This window comes from Lepidochelys olivacea (genome assembly GCF_965140295.1).
Source record: "Lepidochelys olivacea isolate rLepOli2 genome assembly, chromosome: 9".
Classification (NCBI taxonomy): Eukaryota; Metazoa; Chordata; order Testudines; family Cheloniidae; genus Lepidochelys; species Lepidochelys olivacea.
The window spans coordinates 9,485,441-9,498,383 of NC_140419.1; the positions used below are offsets into that span (position 1 = coordinate 9,485,441).

The 12,943-nt window shown below is 42.0% G+C and overlaps 2 protein-coding genes across 4 annotated transcripts in view; one reads left to right on the plus strand and one right to left on the minus strand.

The window, feature by feature from the left end:
- The window catches only part of B3GNT5 (UDP-GlcNAc:betaGal beta-1,3-N-acetylglucosaminyltransferase 5), a 37,261-nt gene extending 28,831 nt beyond the window's left edge, over positions 1 to 8,430 (minus strand). For both annotated transcript variants that reach the window (XM_084638979.1, XM_084638980.1), the window contains exon 1: positions 8,308 to 8,430. The gene's annotated coding sequence lies outside the window, so the exon portion shown is untranslated. The remainder of the gene's footprint in view (positions 1 to 8,307) is intronic.
- MCF2L2 (MCF.2 cell line derived transforming sequence-like 2) overlaps positions 1 to 12,943 on the plus strand; it is a 319,138-nt gene that overhangs the window by 209,088 nt on the left and 97,107 nt on the right. The gene's annotated exons all lie outside the window — the stretch shown is intronic.

A 12,943-nucleotide genomic window follows, 5' to 3' on the forward strand; every position in this document is an offset into this window, starting at 1 on the left:
CCAGACTAACCTCCTTGTTCCAATAAGAACAATAACTTAGGTGCACCATTTCTTATTGGAACCCTCCGTGAAGTCCTGCCTGAAATACTCCTTGATGTAAAGCCACCCCCTTTGTTGATTTTAGCTCCTTGTAAGCCAACCCTGTAAGCCGTGTTGTCAGTCGCCCCTCCCTGCGTCAGAGCAACGGCAAACAATCGTGCATTTGAGTTGAGACTACTGTCCAGAGCAGTCATAATGGAGCACTCTGGGATAGCTCCCGGAGGCCAATACTGTCGAACTGTGTCCACAGTACCCCAAATTCTACCCGGCAAGGCCGATTTAAGCACTTGTCAGGGGTGGAGTAAGGAAATCGATTTTAAGAGCCCTTTAAGTCGAAATAAAGGGCTTCATCGTGAGGACAGGTGCAGGTTTACATCGATTTAACGCTGCTAAATTCGACCTAAAGTCCTAGTGTAGACCAGGGCTTAGGGTGAACTCTGGCAAGTTTATTAGCATGCATGTAGGTTCTTTCATCGATTTTAAAGTGTTTTCTCTGTTGTGCTTTTACCTTAAGCAAAAAATAGGTTTGCATAGAAAAACTGGTGTGGTACTTTTAACATTGGCAATCACTCTGTTACCAGTCTCTGAAGAGACAGCAGGCACATGTGCTTGGGCAGCCTGTCTGCTGGAAAGACTACAGGGAAGGCAGAGAAATGTGTAGCCTGGAAATACTCTGGTCAGAAGGGAGTAAGAGAATTATTCCCCACTGAGGGGGAAATGTAGGTACAGCTGCTTTGAACTGGGACACGTATAATGGAGGTGCGTGTGGGATCTATAGCAGCATCCGATGAAGTGAGCTCTAGCTCACGAAAGCATATGCTCAAATAAATTGGTTAGTCTCTAAGGTGCCACAAGTCCTCCTTTTCTTTTTGCGAATACAGACTAACACGGCTGTTACTCTGAAGCATGAATTGCATAAGTGCAGACAGCATTAAAAGCAAGTGCTGCAGAAGGAAAAGCATGGGGGGGGGGGGAGTCTCAGTTTTTTGGGGAAAGGAATAGTGGAGAGAGAAGGGGGAAGTGAATTATGAACAGCTGGGGAAAAAACCAAAAAAATACAAAATCCGTTGGTTGAGCTGTACATGGAAAGAGAGCTCAACACAGAAGATCAGACTATTACATATGTGCCTGTATCAGCCATGGCAGTTATTTGAATATTACTAATCTGCATTTAGCTCTTACAATAGCCCTGTGTCCTTCTTAAAAAGGGGTTATACTGCCGATGTCATCTCATCTCCCTCTTTCTGCACGTTTTTATATAGGCTTCTCTGCTGCCTACCCCATATACGCTTCCCACACTGGAGGCTGGTACCTACAGGGCATAATCATAGTCCATTTTGTTTTCTTCTATGTAGCAGCTAGGGTGGCTCCCCATTTCCAGCTGTTTCTACAGGACCCTAGGCTCTTTACTGCAGTGAAGTGCCCAGACACTTGCAGAGGCAGCTGGTATCAAGGAGAGCCAACACCATGTGACCAGCCAAATCTCTGCAGAGCAGCAGAAGCGTGTTGGCCCATTTAGTTCAGCAATTCCTCAGACTTCTTTGCTTCTCATGTCAATGACATTCAGACAACTACAAAGGCTCAAACAAGGCCCTCCACACCACTTGAGTTTCCTATAAGGGGTACAGGTTGAGTAGCTGCGCAGAGGGCTCTACACTTAATGTGGTCTCTGTGCTTATCCCAAATTGGCCAGAAGGGAGAGCGTTCCATGGGGCAGGTGTCACAGGTTTTGTGACCTAGTAGACTGCACCTACCTCACAAGGGGTAAGGAGGAGTTGCAGACAGTATTCCACCCTATAAAGTGGAATAGCATATTTGCAGGGGCTTTCTAGCAGCCTATCTGCAGGTTCGGTGCAGTGAATTCTCTTAATACAGCCCCAATTTGCTGCAAAATTCCCCATTTCACCCAGTCCTTTCTGCAAGACAGGTAGACTTAATATTAAAAACAAACAAAGACAGTACCACCTAGAAGTAGATGAGTGCGATACTAAGAACAAAAAACAGAACAGGCCCAGGACAAAGCAGCCAAGACAGCAAAGTGTCTCAAGGCATCATTCTACAATTCCTGTTTTGGCACTCTCATCATCTCCAGCTTGCCACAGTATTCCCATTATTTCTAATGGGTAGCAAACAGTTTATTGCTTGGTGGTGCCCTATAAAGCAGTTGGCTGTACAGTATGTGTTAGGCTCAATTCAGGAAATTCAACTAATTACAAAAAGCCCTTAGAGCTTTCCTAGCACAAGGTAAGGAGAGACAAACGCACACTATTCTTATACACATACACAAATAATGGGAGTTTCTTGGAGACTTCATGATCTTCACTAATACAGTGAAATAGCTCGTAACTGTGTAAATTAATAACCGCCTGGACTTCATTCTGTATCAGGCTTATTCTGTCACAGCATTTAGATTCCCATTACTACGTTAGAGAGCTGCTAATTGGAGCGTTAGTGAAGGACAGAGGAAGACAGTATTTTTGTGGCTACAGGCATTAGTTAGAGACAGATTGTGAGCTCTTTGGAGTAAGAGCTATGGCTCCCTTCATGTTTTTATGGAGCTGAACAAACCGGCCGTTCTGAATTCAAGTCAGACAGACAATAAGCTACAGAATACACAGGAAGAGTTGATTCTGGCACCGTTTTAGGATGGTGGTGGTGGGGAGAATAACTATGGGAAGGTTTAGTGGAAAATGTATTAAAAAAGGATTTGAATGGAAAAGGGAAGTTGGCAGAGAAGCAGCAGGGAAGTGAGCACTAAATATAAGCCGCAGGAGAGAAAGGGACAAGGATGAGAGAGCCAAAGGATATAGAATGGGGGAAGGGAAAGGCATGAAGGAGACAGGCAGCAGGAAGGGGAGGAGGATTAAACAAGAACAGATGTGCATTATGAGAGAGTCAGGTTGGCAAATTAAACTTAACATCAAACAATGATGTATTCAAGTATATGTAATTTACTTGAGACCAAGTGACAAGTCTTAACACTAAGGCAGCTATACCAGCATTGGGAAGTTAGTCACTCCCATATGAATCAGTAATCTGATGACAAATTAGTTGCTGTATATTCCCTTAGTCTAGTTTGTAGAAGTATAAATACTGCACCCATCATTGTAATATGTAGGCACCAGTGCAGGCAGCTAGTAAAAACATTGTCAGATGTGGACAACAATTTTTACTTTGGGGAAAAAAAAAAAAAAAAAAAAAAAAATCTTCCCTTTGATTAACTGTGGGATAATTGGCAGTTCTTTAGCAAATAAGAGGAGTAACGCAAGTAACAAGGGACCTTACATTTTTTTAAAAGGTAATTCATGATAGCCTCACCTGTGCAACATCTTGTGAAAACTATCTGGGAACAGAAGTGAACTGAACAGAACACCTGGGGAGACAGGTTTTTCAGACTGAAGTCCCAGATTGAGTAAGTGTCTTAAAAAATTAAGGCAATGCAGTAGTTTGATCTAAATCTCTTCTGCCCATGTCCCAGCCATCCCTGGGAAAGTTAAAGATGCCACTGGTGAAGGGACATCCCCCTCTACCACAGCCTTGGCAAAATAGGACTTAGTGTTAAAGATGGCGTGGGGGCTATTGCTGAGCACAAGGTGACTGATAGGGATGCATGGTCCACCTTCCAAGTCCAGAATGTTTTCAGAGCATGTTTTAGCATCCCTGGCAATTTCACAAGAACAATCATGTTTTGTCCAAGTTTTTGTAAAGAAGTCAGTTTTTGAAGGACCTTGTAGCCAACCAAGCCTGACCTGGGAAAGTTGACAGACTGGACTAGTATACGTGCCCCAAGGACTAGATGCCACAACACACTAATGTTATGCCACACAATAGGTCTAAAAATGTAGATACAATGGGAAGACTGAGGTGATGCTGGTAAGAGGGAAATGCGTCACAAAAATCTGCCTTTTCTAGAACATTCCCTACTTGAAGGAAAGTGTCCTGTTAGGTCAATCTGCAGCTCTTGGAAGGCAGTTCCGACACTGAGTTGCAACCCCAAATGGGGTCACTTCCTTAGCAGATGGGGTTGTGGCAATCCCGAGTATGGAAGATGCCATTTTATCCATGGTGATCTTCATGTAAGCATGACCTCGCACGCACCATAAGGTCATGCTGTGCAAAGGATGCCATTTTGTAAAGTAAAATAGCATCCTCCATGTGGCATGGGATCGCAGGAAGCAATACATCTGAAAATGAGGTCATGCAAGGACAAGGTTTGGGAACTGCTGTTTTAGGATTCTTCCATCACTATTTGGGCATTGACTTTCACTTCCTTCTGCCAGCAACCAGAAAATTACACCCACATCCTGTCAGACACAGATGTGGCCACAGTGATCTATGTCCTCATGTGAGCACTAGACTTTGTTATAGTAACTCAGAGCAAAACCAAACACATCGTACAAGATGCAGCAGCCCATTTGCTTAGTGAACACATCTCCAACACCCAATCTAGATTTTCTGCACTGACTCCCCATTGAATACAGAGTTGAGTTTGAGGGGTCTCATTCAAGAGTGATCCACAGGATTACTCCTAGCTACTAGAGAGATACTACAATTATGTAGGCCATGTAAGTAGATAGTAAGATACTCTGGGTATGTTTTCGCTAGTAACGTTAAATCGCTACCACGGCCATGTAGTCGCGGTATCAGCACTAGGAGAGAGCTCTCCCAGCACTGAAAAACAAAATCCACCCCCACAAGGGGAGCGGCTCCCAGCACTGGGGCATGGTCTACGCTGCCACTTTACAGAGCTGAAACTTGCCGCACTCGAGGGGGAGCGGGTATTTTTCCACACCCAGTGAGGGAGAAAGTTGCAGGGCTGCAAAGTGGCAGTGTACACAAGGCCTCAGGGATACCAAAGCCTTGCTACACTTACCTTTTCTTTGCAGCTCAAGTGCATTAGTTCCACCTGCATTACCATCGATGGAAGTAGTAGTTTTGGCCACCCCAGGGACAATGCAACAGTGAGAAATTTTAAGAAAAAGCTCAATGTTATCAAACTCTATGTTTTTGACAGGTGCCAGATGAAGCTCTCAGTTAGGATCAGTATTTAGATTGCAAGTTCTTTAGGGCATGGATCTCACTTGTTTTCATATGTAAAGAACTTTACATGCTTTGGTTGCTGTAGAAACAAAACAATAGATGCAGTAGCCCACTGTTTACAGTATTTCAGACACTAAAATTCAGGAATTTCCACATACTCCTCCCCTGCCTTCGGGTAATTAATGTTCTGATTTTTTTCCCCCATAGTCATTAGTCCAGTTTGGCCAGGTTCAGATAGTGTGACCTGACTACCACAGTGGCCAGCATTTGGCACCAAACATCTTGCTTCTAACAAACATTTCTACAGTAATTTAAGACAGCACAGTTAAGTCACATCTCTGTTCCACTAAAAGAGGCTCAAAATTAGATTTTCTACCTTACTAAGCAGTAGGTACAACCACTGAAAGTTATGGGTGCAGAGTTTTATTTATTTATTTTTGTTCACTTTAGTTGTCTTCAACAGTGCCTTTGTAACTAACATTTTTTTTTAATAGCAGAAACACCTCCAAACTTCACACTGAAATCAGTCCAACCTGGCAGAAAACTTGTCTCCAGACAGACACCAGTCATGAACTTTGAGGTTTTTCTGTGCTCACTGTGAAACCATGCTATCCATCTGGTTTGTCACATCAGTGAAGTTTTAGCTGCCTTTTGTTCCCTCATGTATTGGTTAGTCTCTAAGGTGCCACAAGTACTCCTTTTCTATGTATGGGCTAGCATTTCTATGCATATTAAAAAAAACCTCACAGGAGCAAATAATTTTGAATTTTAGAAGTTTGCTCCTTCATTTTCTAGGATGACCCTTTCCAACTGCAATGAGAAAAAAAAGATTGGTGAGGATGGGGAAAAAAATACAAAACATTAGAGATGATAGGTCAGAAGAAACTCCCTCCCCCTCAAGCAATTGCAATGGATTTGGGCACTTATACACACTGCTGCTAGGAGGGACTGCATCAACTGACATAAATGGTACTGTAGTCACAAAACTAACATGTTCTTGTACATGGGAAAAGCCCATTAGGGGCAGAAAGCTCACTGGTCCCAATCCTCCACTGCTGTGTGTGGCTAACTCAAAATAGTAGCTTTTTTACAGCCACTTTGCACAAGTGTAAATTAACTCCATGAAATGCAACGCCTTAGAGAATCAGGCCTAGGGGGTTTAAAATTGACTAGTTTCCTCGCCCACTAGCCATAGGATTACAAGGAAACCTAACTCTTGGCCATCCCAGGGGGATAGAAGTTAGAGGTTAGACTCTCCAAAAACTCTTAGGTCCCACAGTCTGCCTGCACTCCTTTCAAGTCCCAAGAAGAAAGCAAAGCCTCCACAGCTTCTTAGGACACCCCTTTCTTTCACAGGGGCCCTGCTCGCACTGGGCGCCAGTCAGCCATTTCAGTCAGGATTTCACGGAGCAGGGGGGGAAGCTGTATGAAACAACATTGACTGGTTCAAGTCCCCAAGGAATTGTAAGCAGCCTTCCTGCAAATTCCAACCCACAAAGACCCATTGCAGATTAGGATTTAAGAAAGATGCTCCACAACTCCCACCATTTTCTATTGGCCCAGACCAAAGAGGGCTGCAAGAATTCAAGGCTAGCAGAAGTCTGTGCTGCCCCACCACACTTTCTGATCCATATCCCCCAAAACGTGACACACAAATTCCCCCACCCCTAATCTGAAGCCACGAACTCCAAGCCTTGTCCAGAGGTTGTGAACAAGATCTAGAGGTCGTATGAAGGGGCACCACCTATTTCCACGTAAAATCCCAGTCCTCGCAACTCTGGCGGGAGCTGCTGCTGAGTTTCATTCAGCCTTGTCTGCTCCACTCTAGAGGGAAAGTCTGAAAAAATTTTCAACAGTATCCCTGCTCTGGAATTATATGGGGTGGTAGGAAAACCCCTCTAGAAAAATATATCACTCCTTTAAGTTCTACAGGCTTTTACAGTAGCTTCTGTAGGAACCACATCGGTTTCATCCCTGGGAAGATGAGCACACTTTGCAATCAAGTTAGTATTGGATGTGGTGACCAAGGCTGCCGAGCTAGCTCCGGGTGCGCGCTCGGCATCGGTAGAGAGCACATTGCAACCACGTGGCCAGCCAGGGGCACAGTTCCTTTTTTCCTGAAGGAACAAAGGAAGTTACTGTGGGAAAGCCCTCCCTCTCGGCTAGGGGACAGATATATCCACAACACACAATGGAAACCTGTATTCAGGCTGCAAAATCAGGTGTCTGTTCACGTGCAAGGACAAAAAGTTTCCTTAGCCTTATTGCAGTGCCGCTTTAATGCTTTACTTCGATCTAAAGTTGAGAGGCAGGATTCCTTTGGCCACCCCTCCAAGCGGGAAAAAGACACAGGTTTCTAAAGATTCAAGGAATACAACAGTCTCTGGGTAGGAGAGTCTCTCTCCGAGAGAAACTGTTGCCTGTTTACTAGGAGGATTTCAGCCGTGCTCAGATGGGAGGTTGTATTTTGCAATCTACCTAGCAGCAAAGAAACTCTCCGAGCCGGATTTGCTTGTTTTACTGGGTAGACGTAGGAACAGCCGCTGAAGTTTTTAACAGCAGAAATAATCAGAAGAGCTAGGAGGCTGAGAAGGATTCAGGAGGAAGGAAACAAGGGATTTTCATACTCCACCGCCACTTTGAATGGCTTGTTTCTCTGTCGAGCTGCAAGTTTTCCCTCCATGGAAGGGGCGGGGCGGGGAGATCCACAAGAGGGCCATAGAAAAATTGTTTGTTTGTTTTAGAAGGGTGTGTAGATGATCACCAATGAAGAGCAACAGCCCGGTCTGAGTAGCTATCTTCTAGTATATTACATCTCTCCTTTAGCAAATAAAGTCCATACCAAATAAAGTTCGAATAGATTCACTCCAAACTGAACCCAGTCATTCGAGCAGAACGTGCTGCAAGAAGTAGTTTAAAATGTGGAGAGAGCACCCTTTTTTTAACTCAGATATTCTCTGCGAAGTTAAGAACAAGAGGAGTTTTAAAAGGAAACACTTGGAACAAGCGAGTTGTAAAACGGTTTGACTCAGAACATGAAAACGCCAAAAAAGTAAAAGTTTAAAGTGTGCGTTCAAGTTAGTTTCAGATATTGGTTTTCAATGAAAACCAGAGTTTTAAAACAAACAGTGATCGCTTTAAACAAAGGCGGAATGTTTTCTACGTAGACTTTAAAAATAAGATCACTTTCATAAACCAAGCAAACTTCATAGAGAGAAGGACACTTACCCGACACGGAGTCAGCTACTTTCAATCAGCAAAGCTGGATATTAGCTTTTCCCCCCCTCTCCTTTCCCGATCAAATAGAAAGAAAACCGAACAGCAAAAATCCTAGGCTCCCTGCCCTCTTAACCATCCACAGCCAGTCTGGCTCGTTCGCTTCGCACAGAGATCCAGCATATACGATCAGTGAGGTCATTAGCCAATCAGCTTGCTCCAGAAAGCAAGCCGCAAGAATTTAGATGACAGTATCTCTTTCTTCCAAAATATCGCAGTCGTAGCATGGAGCTGTGGTTCCTGTGGCGTTACACAAATCCCTTTGCTCTTCTCACAGACCCCTCAGTGTTTGCAATGCTGGGATTCTCCTGCTTGGTACTCCAGGTGCTTTCCTAAAGTACTTTTCAGGAGAGGGAGTAAAGCTGTTTCACCCCTTACATAGGTGCTGGGACCAGGGGTGCTGCTACACACCCTGGCTTGAAGTGGTTTCGATTATATATAGTTTGGTTAAATGGCTTTCAGCACCCCCCACTATCACAATTATTCCTGTGCCCCTGCCCTTATGTTTTTTAGCAATTTTGGCAAGCAGGAAAGAACTCTAAAAGATAAAATGCTCCCTTTCAAGGTTAAAAACATATGGGAAAATTGGCTTTCCTTGTGTAAGTGACCATACATTAGATCATTTACATGGTAAGACTTTGACAATCAGATTCCTTAACTTGTTGTTGGTGGGGCTGGTTTATTGCATTCCTCTTATTAGACAAGGAAACCAGTTTAACTTATTCTGGCTTTTGTGCACCAGCATGGTGCTGCAATGTTTGGGTTGCAAATTCAGAGGGAGAGGAGTGTTTAGAAAAACTGTTTTAAAACTGATTTTTAAAAACCCATGGAAATATTTCTGTTGATCTTTCCTGGGCATCATTTTCAAAGGCGCCAGCTGCTGCTAACAGTCGGTGCCAAGCACTTTTGAAATTGACCCTCTGGTTTTTACAAAAAACTGAATTTAAATTGACCTGAGGGTATTGCTTTTAATTCTTGTAGATCAAAGTTAAATCAATCTCAGAAAATGATTGATTTGGATTAATTGGTTTAAAGAAAGAAAAATATATGTAAATGTTTCAGATGTGATTTTTTTTAATAAAGCCATAAGACTGGTTTTTGTTTTTAAAAAAGGCACTACAAGATCTGACCCAAATTTTCTCACAAAGGAAAAATACATAGGGGAAATAACTCATCGGGATGAAGTTAAACTGTCTCTATAAAACTGTGCCAGGTGCTTCTGAAAAGGAAATAGATGTGGCAATTGGAGATGTGTTATTAAATGCCAAGATATAAGAGCACAGGCTTATTAGCCTACCTTTATTTCTTTCACATGACTATGATGTGAATAATACCTGACTGAATGTGAATAACACCTGACAGCATCAGCAACTTAATAAGAGATTTTCATTCTGATCATAATGATCCTTAGTGCTCATATACCTTTACAATCTCAACAACAGGTCTGTGAAGTAAGTGATATCTTCATGTTACAAATAGGGAAATGGAGCCAACTAGGAATGTTAATTGTCATGCCAAGGATACACAGCAAGGTAGGGGCAGAACCAGGGTGAGATTTCCTTTTCCAGCCTGCTAAATTATGTTGCTTTCCTTTGGTGGATTTTATTCGGGGAAATCTTTAAAGGCTTAAAGGACCTTTCACTTGTTTTTTTTTTTCCTTCTGCTGTGTTTCTTAATATTACTAGGGCTTTGTATTCTCCTTCCCAGACACTTTTTTCTTCTGTCTGATCCTGTAGCAATACAAAATGTGATTCTTTGTAATGGCTAACTCTCTCTGCCAGGGACCTTGTTTATAAAGTGCTGTGTAATTTTACCATGCTATCTAAGTGATGTTTAAATAACAGTAATAGAGAAAAATCTATAAATAATTTAAAATACCCTTTTCCTATCCCTCTACCCCCACCAATTTACTTTTTGTGATTTCTGTCAGAGTTCATAGGTTTGGTTATCTAAGATTTTTAAAAAGTCTTTCTTTCAGTTTTCATTTCTCTTCCTTAATGGGCAGATTCATAGGTTTGGTCTATCACCTCTTCTGTTTCCTTTCATTGTAGAAAGTGGTACTGCTTGGTGATAGATTTCTGAAAAGTTTCTGATCAGTAGTTTCGCCAGGGACACCAATTTGTCCTATTTTCAGCTTCCATTTAAATAGGTAAACTGAGAATAAATTAAAACAGTAAGCTGGAATTTTCAACTGTGAAAACAGTGTGACTCATTTCTAATTGCTACTTGTAATCCCATCTACAACATTGCATAATAAGGCTCCCTACACCCAGGGCTGGGAGGGAAGAATGTAAAAGTCACTGCAGCAGTCCTACATCCCTAACAAAGGGGGAAATCCTCCACTGGCTCGCAAAGCTCCTGTTAAGATTGGTTTTTCACCATGAGGGTGGCAAAGTAATTTAATAGGCCTGAAGCTCTGGCACTATAAGTGTGCAATGTGACCAAGTTAATGTAGAAACCTAAATATGTGTATTTCTGGACTTAGTCCAACTGTATTACTGTAACGTTGCATTACTGTAGTATTTTGCAGTTCATATATGATATTTATGACAGGGGAACTGAGTTGGTCAGAGGAGTGGTCTGGAAGTACTCAATATGACAACACTGAAATGAAAAAAAATAGAGTGTTTTTGATGTCATTGTACAAAAGGCACATAACTAATTCACTGACCTATTTTGACAAACTTGCTGACTCAATTATGAAGCAACAACTTCCCAAAACTAATGTTTAGTTTAGTTTAGTTCCCAATTTGAAATGGTTAGAGCTGGTGTGGCTTAAATTTTCATATTTGTCTCTCTGATCCTCTATATTCCCTCGAATTTCCCCTTTTTTAATGATAAAGGACTCCAGAGATTTTTTTTTTAAGCATGTTCTCCCTTGTTGGAACCTATGCCAACATCTAATGGTAAACTAGGTTAGTCTACAGGTTCGATTCCTTTTAAAAAATTGAAAGGGACATGGTCAACTGGAATATTTTAAAAATGACTCATTTTTAAAAATTTCAGTTCCTGACAGAGCAACCTTTGTAGTTTATGTGCTGATTTTTTTTTGTTAATTTCTTTTAAAACATTTATAAAGAGTTTTCTATTCCCCTGTTTATGTTTATTATTTTCAGCAAGGGGATAAACTGCATAAGTAAATGATGCAAGGGAAAATGAAACTGACTATACACAAAGTGCTGTCAAAGGCAGTTCAGAAAGCTCACTCTTTACATCGTTCGCTTTTTACACTCTCAATGACAAGTCAGGTATATGGCATGCAGCTTCCCTCAGGGCCTTTGTATGAAGTCATCAACATTAATCACTTCTGTGTATAGCCTTTTTTTTTTAATGGGCCTGTCATAAATATAAAGGGAAGGGTAAACACCTTTAAAATCCCTCCTGGCCAGAGGAAAAACCCTTTCACCTGTAAAGGGTGAAGAAGCTAGGATAACCTCACTGGCATCTGACCAAAATGACTAATGTGGAGACAAGATACTTTCAAAGCTAGAGGGGGGAGAAACAAAGGTCTCTCTCTGTCTGTGTGAAGCTTTTGCCGGGAACAGGAAAGGAATGGAGTCTTAGAACTTAGTAAGTAATCTAGCTAGATATGGAGGACTTGTGGCACCTTAGAGACTAACAAATTTGTTTGAGCATAAGCTTTTGTGAGCTACAGCTCCCTTCATCGGATGCATTCAGTGGAAAATACAGTGGGGAGATTTATATACACAGAGAACATGGAACAATGGGTGTTACCATACACACTGTAAGGAGAGTGATCACTTAAGATGAGCTATTACCCGCAGGGAGTGGGGGGGAGGGAGGGAAGAAAGCCTTTTGTAGTGATAATCAAGGTGGGCCATTTCCAGCAGTTGACAAGAACGTCTGAGGAACAGTGGGGGGTGGGGTAGGAATAAACATGGGGAAATAGTTTTACTTTGTGTAATGACCCATCCACTCCCAGTCTCTATTCAAGCCTAAGTTAATTGTATCCAGTTTGCAAATTAATTCCAATTCAGCAGTCTCTCCTTGGAGTCTGTTTTTGAAGTTTTTTTGTTGAAGAATTGCCACTTTTAGGTCTGTAATCAAGTGACCAGATAGATTGAAGTGTTCTCCGACTGGTTTTTGAATGTTATAATTCTTGACGACTGATTTGTGTCCATTTATTCTTTTACGTAGAGACTGTCCAGTATGACCAATGTACATGGCTTGTCTCCTCATTGGTCATTGTGGTCAGGTGCCAGTGAGGTTATCCTAGCTTCTTAACCCTTTACAGGTGAAAGGGTTTTTCCTCTGGCCAGGAGGGATTTTAAAGGTGTTTACCCTTCCCTTTATATTTATGACACGCCCCCCAAATCACAGATAGGGTGAAACGCTGGCTGGGATTTCTTCCTGGAGCTCTTGGAAAAAACAGAGTTAATAAGACACATGCACCTCTAAATATACTACCAAGTATATAAAGACTAACAATATTTTTCACATCTCAAGGATGATTTTAACCAGTTGATTCTGGGAAACTTTCATGGGAGAGTGCATCAGCCACTTTGTTAGAAGCTCCTGAGATGTGTTGGATGTTGAAATCAAAATCTTGGAGAGCTAAACTCCACTG